Raw genomic sequence first — 11,598 nt, 5'->3', positions numbered from 1 at the left:
GCCCCAGACCAGGTCGATTCACGTCGGTTACGGTTGGTTGGTTGGTTTCAACAAAGTCATCGATCCTGACCACCCGATCCCGTTAATCGCCTTTTACGACAAGCATAGTCGCCTTCGGTTACGGTATCATGATTGGCGCAAAAAACTCGGTATGCACACAACTTCTTGGCTTGTAGTTGCTGCCGTCTGCTAACATTAGTGGTGGAAACAAAATATTACGTCAGAAAACACATCAACTCACAATAACAAGCGACACCTTCGGCGACGTTTACACGAGGTAGCTCGGCTCAACAATACCCTCGTGACATGTTTCGAGTCACGTGATGGAATTGAAGCAAATTAATGTAAAAACTTTCATTTTAAATCCCACTTATTATGCTTATCTCTTACAAGAGATTATGAATAACCCATGGATAAATGGATAATGAAATGCGACATATGTAACTTATAACCTAAACATGTTAGAGGTGTTTTATAATGTATAAAGCGTAAAGCACTCTCTTAACTTCAAGGTGCAAGAAAAAGAGGTGGTAGAGCCCCTCAGTTAGAGGTTTTTCAATTCACGCCACAAGTCATTACAGATTTGATTTTAAACCCAGTTCTAATAAAACAAGAGGGTGGTTTTAAATTCGGCATCACGGAAAAGTAATAAAGTTTGCTTTCCCTATATGTGTAGTGAAATAAAATTTAAATATAGTTTTGTTTTGAGCTGTCATAAGCGACCACATGCTTTAACTATAACAGTTCAGAGTAAACTGTATTCTATTACACTACACAAAGGGGTAGAGCAAACTTTATTTCTTATATATGAGTTATATAACATATATGACCCACTAGGGGAAAAGGGACCTTATACGTGCTGGGATACGCTTCTGCTATCAAGGAAAATAGCCATGCTTGGTGTCATGTATGTAATATATATGAATTGAAGCTTGTGAATCTTAATTTTGAGTTCCGAAGATGCTGTAATTTTTGCACCCATGAGGTCACATATATAGTGATGTTCTGTACTGAAGGTGAGGTGAAATGGGGTTTAACGTCGCGTCCAAGATTATTGCACTTATATAGCGACGTGCATGTACGTGTGTGTGTTTGTGTGGCTGCTTGTACTAGTCCGGACTGATGTCGATTTATAGTGCTAGCTCACTGAGATACCATGCCGCAGTTTAACATGAATACCCCACTCAGACACAGTATACACTCCGAGCCGACCAGTCCTTGTTTTAGCCCCTTAATGCCGAGCGCTAGACAGGGTAACAACAAGTACCATCTTTTAACGTCTTTTGGTATGACGCGGTCGGGGATCCGGGCGGACGCTCTACCACTAGACCACGGAGGCAGTCTCGATCTGTACTGAAACCAGTTCCTCAGTATGAATAACAATGTCCATCCCTTCATAGCTTCAGGTCAAATGAATATAACTTCCATGCGACAAATATTGGAAGCAACAACCACCCCTGTATCCACTTCAACACTGCAGACATCACGGTCACAAGGTACAACCAGTCAATGTCCTTCGGCCACACCGACAACTGCAGCAACAACACCTTCTACTACTCTGAGTGAGTTTTTTAAATTAGCTTTGATGGTGACATCTCAACACAACTAATCATGCACATACATGAGTATATACTGGTACATTTGATAGATTTGTAAATAATCCGTTAGCCGTGAAAATATAACATAGAAAATAAAACAAACAAAGCTAGCATATTCATTTTAGGATTACCTCCCCTAAGGACAATATCTAATTAGAACTACGTACCACCAGAACTACAGGGGATTTGTCAATACAACTAGCTCTTCCCCATCCGTATCGAAATAATGTTTAGTTGTAATACATTCACTCGGCATGATCACAACATGTGCCAAAAGGTAAATAACGGCCACATATGCATGTAAATAGAAACAACTTATAAAATCACTAAGTTTGGTGGGTGAGCTAAATTACTTTTGTGACATCATAGTTACGCAGACGGTAATCGAAAGCTTGAATGCATCAAACCTTTTCCTTTCAAATGCAGATTCAGCATACACAGGACACATTTTCACGAAAATGTATCCATACCGATTTCCTAAACACATAGAAGCAATGATAGTCAGCTTGCGGCTGTGTGTTTCCCTTTGTTCCTATGTATTGCCTATATATGCCTGTACTGTATGACATCGGTATGATACAGATGCTATGATATTCAGTTGTATATGCCTATACATATACCAGATATACAGGCTTAGCTTCCCGAACGTTTAACTCATTTGTACGATCTCTATCCTTCCGCCACTCTGTCAAATAACGCCCGGAACATTCCAATACTATCTTCATATTAACAACATAATCAAATTGTCTTATCAATGGTAATATATACTACTTGACTGACAACATTTACATATACATGACTGTTAAATCTGTAACGTTCAACAGATCTGTAGTAATTTGTCTATTAACCACTCTTCAACCTAATATTTTGCATTTAATATGTATGCAGTGGTTTGAATGTTTCACGCTGCATCGTAACAACTCATTGGATTAGTATCAAATAGAAATATATTGCAACCAATTTCTTTCATTAAGTATATTTTATATCTTTGTGAAACATCCTTCTTTGAACAGAATTTCAAAAGGTTCATACAAATCATCTAAACGGAATACACATGCTTAAAGAAATCAAAGCCCTATGCTGTGCATACCGACAGTAATTGTTCTATTGTCTCTTTCTCCCAACAACAGAGGAAGCTACATCGGATTCAACAACAAAAGAAACCACGGCATCAACTTCTCCTCCGTCTGCAACAGGTGAACATATAAAACATGATATAAAAGAATAAAATCCACACGAAGAGTGATTATAACAAAGTTCATTTGTTTGAGTTGTGAGTCATTCCCCATTCATCCGGTCCCATATTATTTGAAAACATATTTAAAATCCTCATTGTTAAAAATAGAATTTATGTATTAAGCCGCCACTAATTTGCAAACTAATGACTCATTAGGAACAGACTCTGCGGGCCAGCTGGAGCGCTATTTTCTAATGCCATACTTACCTTGATCAAATTTACATAACTTACATCATGTGCTATGTATGCAGTGGTATGAATCTTTCACGCTGCATCGTAACAACTCATTAGATTAGTAGCAAATAATAATATATTGCAACCAATTTATTTCATTAAGTTTATTTTATATCTTTCTGAAACATCCTTCTTTGAACAAAATTTCAAAGAGGTCATACAAATCATCTTAACGGAATACACAAGCTTAAAGAAATCAAAGCCCTATGCTGTGCATACCGACAGTAATTGTTCTGTTGTCTCTTTCTCCCACCAGACAAATCAACAACAACAGAGGAAGCTACATCGGATTCAACAACAAAAGAAACCACGGCATCGACTTCTCCTCCGTCTGCAACAGGTGAACATATAAAACATAATGATATAAAAGATTAAAAACCACACGAAAAGTGATTATAACAAAGTTCATTTTTTTGAGTTGTGAGTCAATCCCAATTCATCTGATCCCATATTATTTGAAAACATATTTAATATTCTCATTGTTAAAAATAGAATTTATGTATTAAGCTGCCACTAATTTGCAAACTAATGACTCATTAGGAACAGACTCTGCGGGCCAGCTGGAGCGCTATTTTCTAATGCCATACTTACCTTGATCAAATTTACATAACTTACATCATGTACTATGTATGCAGTGGTATGAATCTTTCACGCTGCATCGTAACAACTCATTGGATTAGTAGCAAATAATAATATATTGCAACCAATTTATTTCATTAAGTTTATTTTATATCTTTCTGAAACATCCTTCTTTGAACAAAATTTCAAAGAGGTCATACAAATCATCTTAACGGAATACACAAGCTTAAAGAAATCAAAGCCCTATGCTGTGCATACCGACAGTAATTGTTCTGTTGTCTCTTTCTCCCACCAGACAAATCAACAACAACAGAGGAAGCTACATCTGATTCAACAACAAAAGAAACCACGGCATCGACTTCTCCTCCGTCTGCAACAGGTTAACATATAAAACATAATTATATAAAAGATCAAAAACCACACGAAGAGTGATTATAACAAAGTTCATTTGTGTGAGTTGTGAGTCATTCCATTCATCCGGTACCATATTATTTGAAAACATATTTAATATCCTCATTGTTAAAAATAAAATTTATGTATTATGCTGCCACTAAATAATTTGGAACAGACTCTGCAAGCCAGTTGGAGCGCTATTTTCTAAAGCATACTTACCTTGATCAAGTTTACATAACTTACATCATGTAATGATTTAAGTGGTAAGAATACAAACTATATATATATTACCAAATTTTTATAAGACACTAGAAGATACAAGTGGATTATGTTGATTTTACATAAATCATGCCAGTACCAATTGAAGATAATAGGGGCGTTACCATTGAGCGTCAAGCACACACCATCTTAAGAAGGCTGGCTAAGTACTGATAATACTGTTTCCACACACCTTCCCATTATATGTGATCCCAGATAAAGATTGGTAGACATAGTACATAATCTTTATAACATGTGCTTTGAATGTGGGCCCAATTTGCATTATTTTTTTGTATTCAGGGATAGCTGCCTACTCAAGTCGCCGTTAATGCGGCTTCCCTCCATTGGCTATGATAAATTGAGTAGTGACCTCCAGTCATATCTCGTTGCTTGATTTATAGCTTGATTTTATGTTTCACTATGTCCCTTCCACAGTTCAGTATATTCACCTTTGTTAGTGTCACATCGGCCCAATAAAGTCCTGCATTAAATATATCATATTGTTTATGCAGGCCTCTATAATTGATTGATTGATTGACGGGCTGGCTGGTTGGTTCCTTTTTCAGTCAAGCAACACTCTGAAGGTACAACATCCACAATATCAACTATGCACATGGGTGCATTTAATTATCACTATTATGAACGCTTATGACATTTTCCCACTTCAGTATGATTCTACTATATTTGGGGATTCGCTATCAATAATAGACGTCGTTTTAAAATCTTTGACAACGAGCAGGATTGCGTTTGGTTTTTTTAAACCATGGAATGATTTGTGATGATTTGTGATTTGTCATTACTGATCTTACAATTTCAGCATCGGTGGATTTAATTGCGGCAGCTTGTGCAGCGAGTGGTGTTGTTCTTACTGTTGTGGTTATCACAATTGTTCTTTGCAGGTAAATTTGTTTAAATAGTTTTTATATACTAATACAAATGTTAGAATAAATATATATTTTGCCACAAATGCATGGCTTAAACAGAACAAATTATAATAGAGAAGGTTTTTTATGGTCATTTAAAACTTTAAAGTCTAAAAAATATGAAACGTTTTTTATTAGAAAATATTGTTATTTGAATTACTAAGCGTGTTCAAATGGCTGTGAATTGGCATTTTTGCTTTCCACAACTTACAACTTACGAAAACGTTCGTCCAGCCCTTCGTATTTAACACTATTCATGAGGCGATACAAATGAACTCTATCAGCGTGACCAAACTATCATAGTTCGGCCTTGATTTTATTAAGAGTTGTATGATACTGATCAAATACATCTATTACACTAAATGCCTGATTACACCGTGAACGTCATGAGTTTTAATGAGTGTTTGTGAAAGTCATACATGTACCACGAAGCGTAACTACAACTAATCATGCATTATTATTCTATTATAGACGTAAACAAAGGTGGCATGCCCTTCCCTTTCAACTCAATGCTTCTGAGTCAGCTGCACCGAGTAACACTTACTTTGTCCAATTTTTGACAAGCACAACCGGAAGTACAGAAGAAGTACAGGATACAGGAACTACATCCAAGCAGGCAGACACCAGACCAGAAAACGACCTATACTCTAAAGTATTACCAAAGAGTTCTCGATTCAAACGAGGCGACAACAAGAAATGTGAAAAGGATACCGAAATGATGGATAATTGTTTATACAGTCCATCAAAGAAGGAACTTATTGATGAAAGAACTGATGATGCTAATATTAAAAATACGGATACATGCCTCGTCGATTGTGGAAACGTTGAGGATGCTGCTTGTTACATGACAGAAAACGATATCTACTGTAGCGGACCCGCAACCCCAGAAACTCCCGCCAACGGGATCTCATAATGCGGCGAAATTCCCAAAGAAAAATGTCGCTGCAGAAAATGACATCTACGTTTCGTGACTGACAAACAGTCCTGGTCATACAATGATGGGCAATGACCTGAATGATGCATAAGACGCGTGAGTGAATGAGTGTGGCTAAATGCAGCCTGTACCACTATTTGATCAACACCATCGTATAGGGAATCGAACCGCTAGGCTACCCTAGCACCTACCGCTACATGACAAATCTAATGATAACCAATAGATGCGGGACAGAGATTCAAGTAGAATATAGTCACGGCATACATAGGCATGTACCGTCATGAATGAAAATTCATGGATAGCTATGACCGTAGTCTGACATATGCATTGATGACAGTAGGAACTCTGCTCCGTGGTCTGGTGGCCATATCCACTGCACTTTTACAGTGTCAGATGCAGGGGATTGGCATGTGACATGTGCACAATTGAACATGTCTCTGACTTCGTCTGTTTCCGTAATGATGTAGCTTTTTCGATATTGGACAGATTTTCCTAATATATTTTGACATTGTGTTTTCGATTATCAAGGCAGATACATCCTCGGATATTATTTAGAGTGAACGCACCAACCCAAGAGAAAACGCGAGTCATTAATCACGTGCTTCGTTCAACAGGAGCAAAGCGTGATGTCCCTATTACCTATTTCCTAACTACACTCATTTTCTAAAGCAATCACACGATATTTATTTGAATTCTTTTTGTAAACTTATAATTTATCATAGCTACTTTTGCCCGTCTGTTTATGAATTAGACAAATCCTCATCTGCGGTCAAAAAAGTGTTTTCAGTTTGATAATAACCGTGAGGCTTGTCAGTGGGCTGTCATTGGAAGTAGTATATTGATTTATTTTGATTTGATATTTGTTGTGCTTATCAATTGTAACATATAATGGTATGTTGATGTATAAATGTTTTTGTTGCATGTTTTATTCTCAAATGTCTATTTTATTCACTAACACCGTTGTGCAATTCGTTTACCATAGGACTTGACTATGTGTCAGATATTTCTAGTATTATTCAATATAGAATAATATCTATGCAATGTTACACTCTGTATTAACTACACATAATTTGATAACACATGTGTCATGAAAAACTGAATATCTGAAACCAACCTGCATACATATCTCACGCAGTTATATATTTTAATGTAGACCGAATATGGCCGTCTAATTTATTGTGTTGTTCGTTTCCACCGTGGATCCAAAATTACCCCCCCCCCCCCCCCCCCCCCGTCCAAAATATAATAAAATCGTTTCGCCTGCATGGGATATCATTACTCTAAGAATAAAATTACGAATTTACCGTTTGAATAACAAGACATGCAAGTGTATTCTGAACCAAAGGCGTCATTTTCCTATCTTTTCCTTTTGCCTTCACATCGTCTAACCCCTCTGAAACTGAGAATGGAGATAAGCAACATACATTTTAATATGGATGGCCTTAGCTTACATGCATGTTACAACCTGAACAATGATCCTTTCTGTCATGAAGATATCGGAATTGAATACCCTGGCCACGTCCCTCAAACTATGAATTGTTTATATGTCTACATTATGATCGTCATTTTGTAGCTCTGTTACAAAGTAGGATGAGAAGTTACTCCTAAGCTGTTCAAAGTGAGTGAACGAGTGGGTGTTGTTTAACACCACAGTCAGAAATATAACAGCTGTATCATTGTGGCTTGTAAATGGTAAATTTCGGTCTGGGCACAACAGTGATTGAAAACATGAGCAAGTCACGCACTGTAAACATCGGGAACTAAAGAAAATGTATTGGCCATTTGTGACAAGCTTGGGAAAATCGGGACCTATCTTATCTAGGTGTATTTCAAAGATTGGTCGGATTCGTATGTAATCTCAAGATTATACTAACACGAAGAAGGTATTGTGGGAAGCGATCATGCGCACGAGGAAATGATTGCACGGGCTGTGAGAACGCGTTGACTTAACGCTGTACAAATGTTCATATATTATTATTATCATTATTATTATTATTATTAACAATGCTGTATTACTGTTTCATTTGTTCAACAGGCTATTAATAGAACTGAAAGTTTTAATCAAAGGGAACTTCAGTGTATATGCTCAAGATATGATTGAACTGACACGGAACATGAGACTAACAGAATTTTCCTGTCAAGATGTGTTTCGATTTGTTCGAACTTTCAAATATCAGGTTAATAAGCTTTATCAGGTTCCAAGGCACGAGTTTCCTCGTCTTTAGTATTGTCTACGAACAATGCATACAAAGGAAAGTATGAACAAATTACACTAACTAATACAAAATTGTTATACGCGATGTTATAGAGCCCTGTTTGATCGACCGTGTCTTCACGTACATTGACAAATACTAAAGCTGGATTATTTTTGATAATGTGTCATATACTGTATTTTGCATTGATTTCGTTTTTCAATCACAAACGTTAAGCATTGGGCTCATGCTCTGTGACGGTTCATGAAAGGTCATTCGATATATATAAGTTCATTTGAAGTTTTATTCTCTATTTTTGCACATATAATAAAACACAGTTGATAATGGAAGTACACGATGTAAATATGCTGTCTGTAAGTTGTTCTGCACACTATAAGATAGGGTCAGACATGAAGCGTGTGGTGTTATTAACTTTATTTGCTAACTGTGATTTCTTATGATAATGTACAAGTTATTGTCGCTTTTTTGGCAATCGTGCCGACTGTTTAAATTATAACATTGATGTCTTGCAGTGATGCACACACTAGCCATATTTCTCCTTATAGTAATACATATTGAGGATATTGTTTCTATTATTTTTCACAATAAAATAGTTTATGCAGTTTAGGCGTTTGCTCCTTTAATATACCGTATAGTTCAAATTAAAAGAGTGAGTCGGCGACATTCCAGCTATATTTCTGGGGAGGACACTGCGCTGCACACACTATGGCCATGTTGGCAATAGGACAACCAAAGTATTAACCACCTTGATGTCTCAAAGTCCAACACTCTCATGCACAAATAGACGTTTCTGTCATACGATTCAGTCAGTACTGCAAGTACAGACAAACGTTGACATTCCAAACTTTGACAGATAAGAAAACCTGTGAAAGGCAACCTTGCAAATATGATTTGTTTGTTTGTTTGTTGTTCAACGCCTCACTCAGCAATATTCCAGCTATATGATGGCGGTCTGTATAAGACAATCCAGAGATTGACATCATGAACATCGAAATACGCAATTGGGTTAAAATGACATGCATCAATCAAGTTTGCGAGCCTGACCACTCGATCCCGTCAGTCGCCTCATGAGCAGCATAAGTTCCTGGAGACCAATTCTAACCCGGATCGTCACGAGTGGCGCAAATATGAAAATAGATGCACCTAGAACAGGAACACAGGAAAAACTCTGTAAAATGAACATACTGCATGTCTTCATGAACACCTAGTGAGCAAGTGAGTAACAGTGAACATTGATGTCACCAGCAATCCAGCATTATCACGGCCACAGGCACATGATCGAGTCTTGACTAGACTAATAGCTGACGACTACTTACACAGCTCATTACACCAGCTAGTATCGATGGGCCCAGCAGATATTAACCCCTATACCATGACCATCTGTCCATACTTCGAACATGCGTTTCGAGTATTTTTGTTATTATTTTGTATAATGGCCTTTGCTGATGGCCCTATTCGGCTTTTGAATAAACTACTTCTATTAACCCGTGGACAGTCATGACCTACTACCCACAGGAGCAGATTGGACAAAATGTATAAAGGAAAAACAGGCAGGCATTGATTAAAACCTTCTAAACCTGACCTGACTGATAACGTTATTTCTAAAAATAAAATGAAAGTGGCAACACTTGAAATGAAAGTGAGAGATTGATTAACCTCCTGTTAATGGGTTGAGAAAAGCTTGAAATTTGTAAATGTTTGGTATGACGAATGGAACTTAAAAACAATACAAACGGAAGTTCAACATGATCTGAAAACTGCAAAGACTAAGTCTTCAGTAGTGTTACCGGGTTAGGAGTCACCGTCCACTAATATTATCATTCATGTATAGTTCCATTGAGCATTTGTCAGTAAACGTGGTGACCATAGATATAGTTACATCTCAAGTTAAGGATAATGTGTCAAAATTAAAGAAAATTTCATCTGGAATATACGAAGAAAATAATATGTCAAATGTTTGACTTCTACGAAGTTAACATTTTTCTGAACTGTGGGAGTAGGGCATTTAGATATTACAGAGGTAATTGAAATCCCCATGGGTACGGGTTGTATTCCCCTCCTTGCTGATCTGTTTCGTTATGCAGAATTACTGTCTTGATTGGCAAAGTCAAAACAAGGGAATTTGGCCTAGAGATTAACAGAAATTATAATCGTCATGTATATCGATGATCTGATAGCCTTCAATAATTGTAAAATGGCTAATCCCGTTCCACTGATTTACCAACATAGAAACAGAAAATAAGAGAGACCCCTGAAACCGCGTATCATGTTTTATATGTTATTCATAAACCTCCATTGACTTCATCGCATTGTCATTTGATCTTTTTATATCTTCAAACAACCTATATTGATGCCATCCTATTATTTTACGGTGCCTTGTTTTCTATCTCCAGAGTATCCTTCTATCCCAGGGATATTCCATAGAAAATCCCACAGTCCAAAAGATATATTTTGCTGTTAAACAGAATTCATAGAGCACATAATATAATGATAACTTAAGGAAGTGTGTAGAATAATGTTAAATCAAAAGACAAATGTAACTTATATTTCAGTGACATCGAACCTACAAGCTTCGTATCAGTAGCGCAGTGGGTGATCCACTTTTGTTTTTAAGAATGTCTCTTTCAAATACATGTACGCTAGCAAGATATATTTTACTCCCGTTTCCTAAGGTTTCTGGAAAATTAAATTGTTGAAAAAATATCGTTTCAGATAAAACACCGTGCCTCGGGTTTGGTTAAAACAATGTAAACCCTCAGCGTTCACTTGGAAGGAACCTTTTGTTGTTCGGATTCCGTCACATTTTCGGGAAAACCTGGTATCCTCACTATTTAAAGTCGGAATCGTACGACAGATTGCCCTTAGCAGAGATTTTGTCATCATTATGGAAAAGGGTTTTGGGGTTTTGGTTACCTCACACATGTTCCGAATGTGCTAGATTCGTTGTAGCACTTTACTCTGATATTATTAAGTATGGTCGTCACGATATGGCTGAAATATTGCCGAGGTGACGTAAAATATTAACTCACTTACTATCATAGATGGCTCCCACCAGAATACGATTCGTGATGACAACATGTTGCAGTGGGTCCTGGGGTTCAACGTTTAACATATCATGTTGACAGATAAATGTTGTATAAACGTTGATTTTGTAATCAGTTGCAACTTCCAATTGGAACTCTTTGCAGGATGAATGGAATGGAACAATCAGTTCTCATGATTTGTATAT

Source organism: Haliotis cracherodii, unplaced genomic scaffold, assembly GCF_022045235.1.
Source record: "Haliotis cracherodii isolate W230 unplaced genomic scaffold, xgHalCrac1.p SCAF_3, whole genome shotgun sequence".
Lineage (NCBI taxonomy): Eukaryota > Metazoa > Mollusca > Gastropoda > Lepetellida > Haliotidae > Haliotis > Haliotis cracherodii.
The sequence above is the reverse complement of the archived record's forward strand: the minus strand, read 5'-3'. Positions refer to the sequence as shown.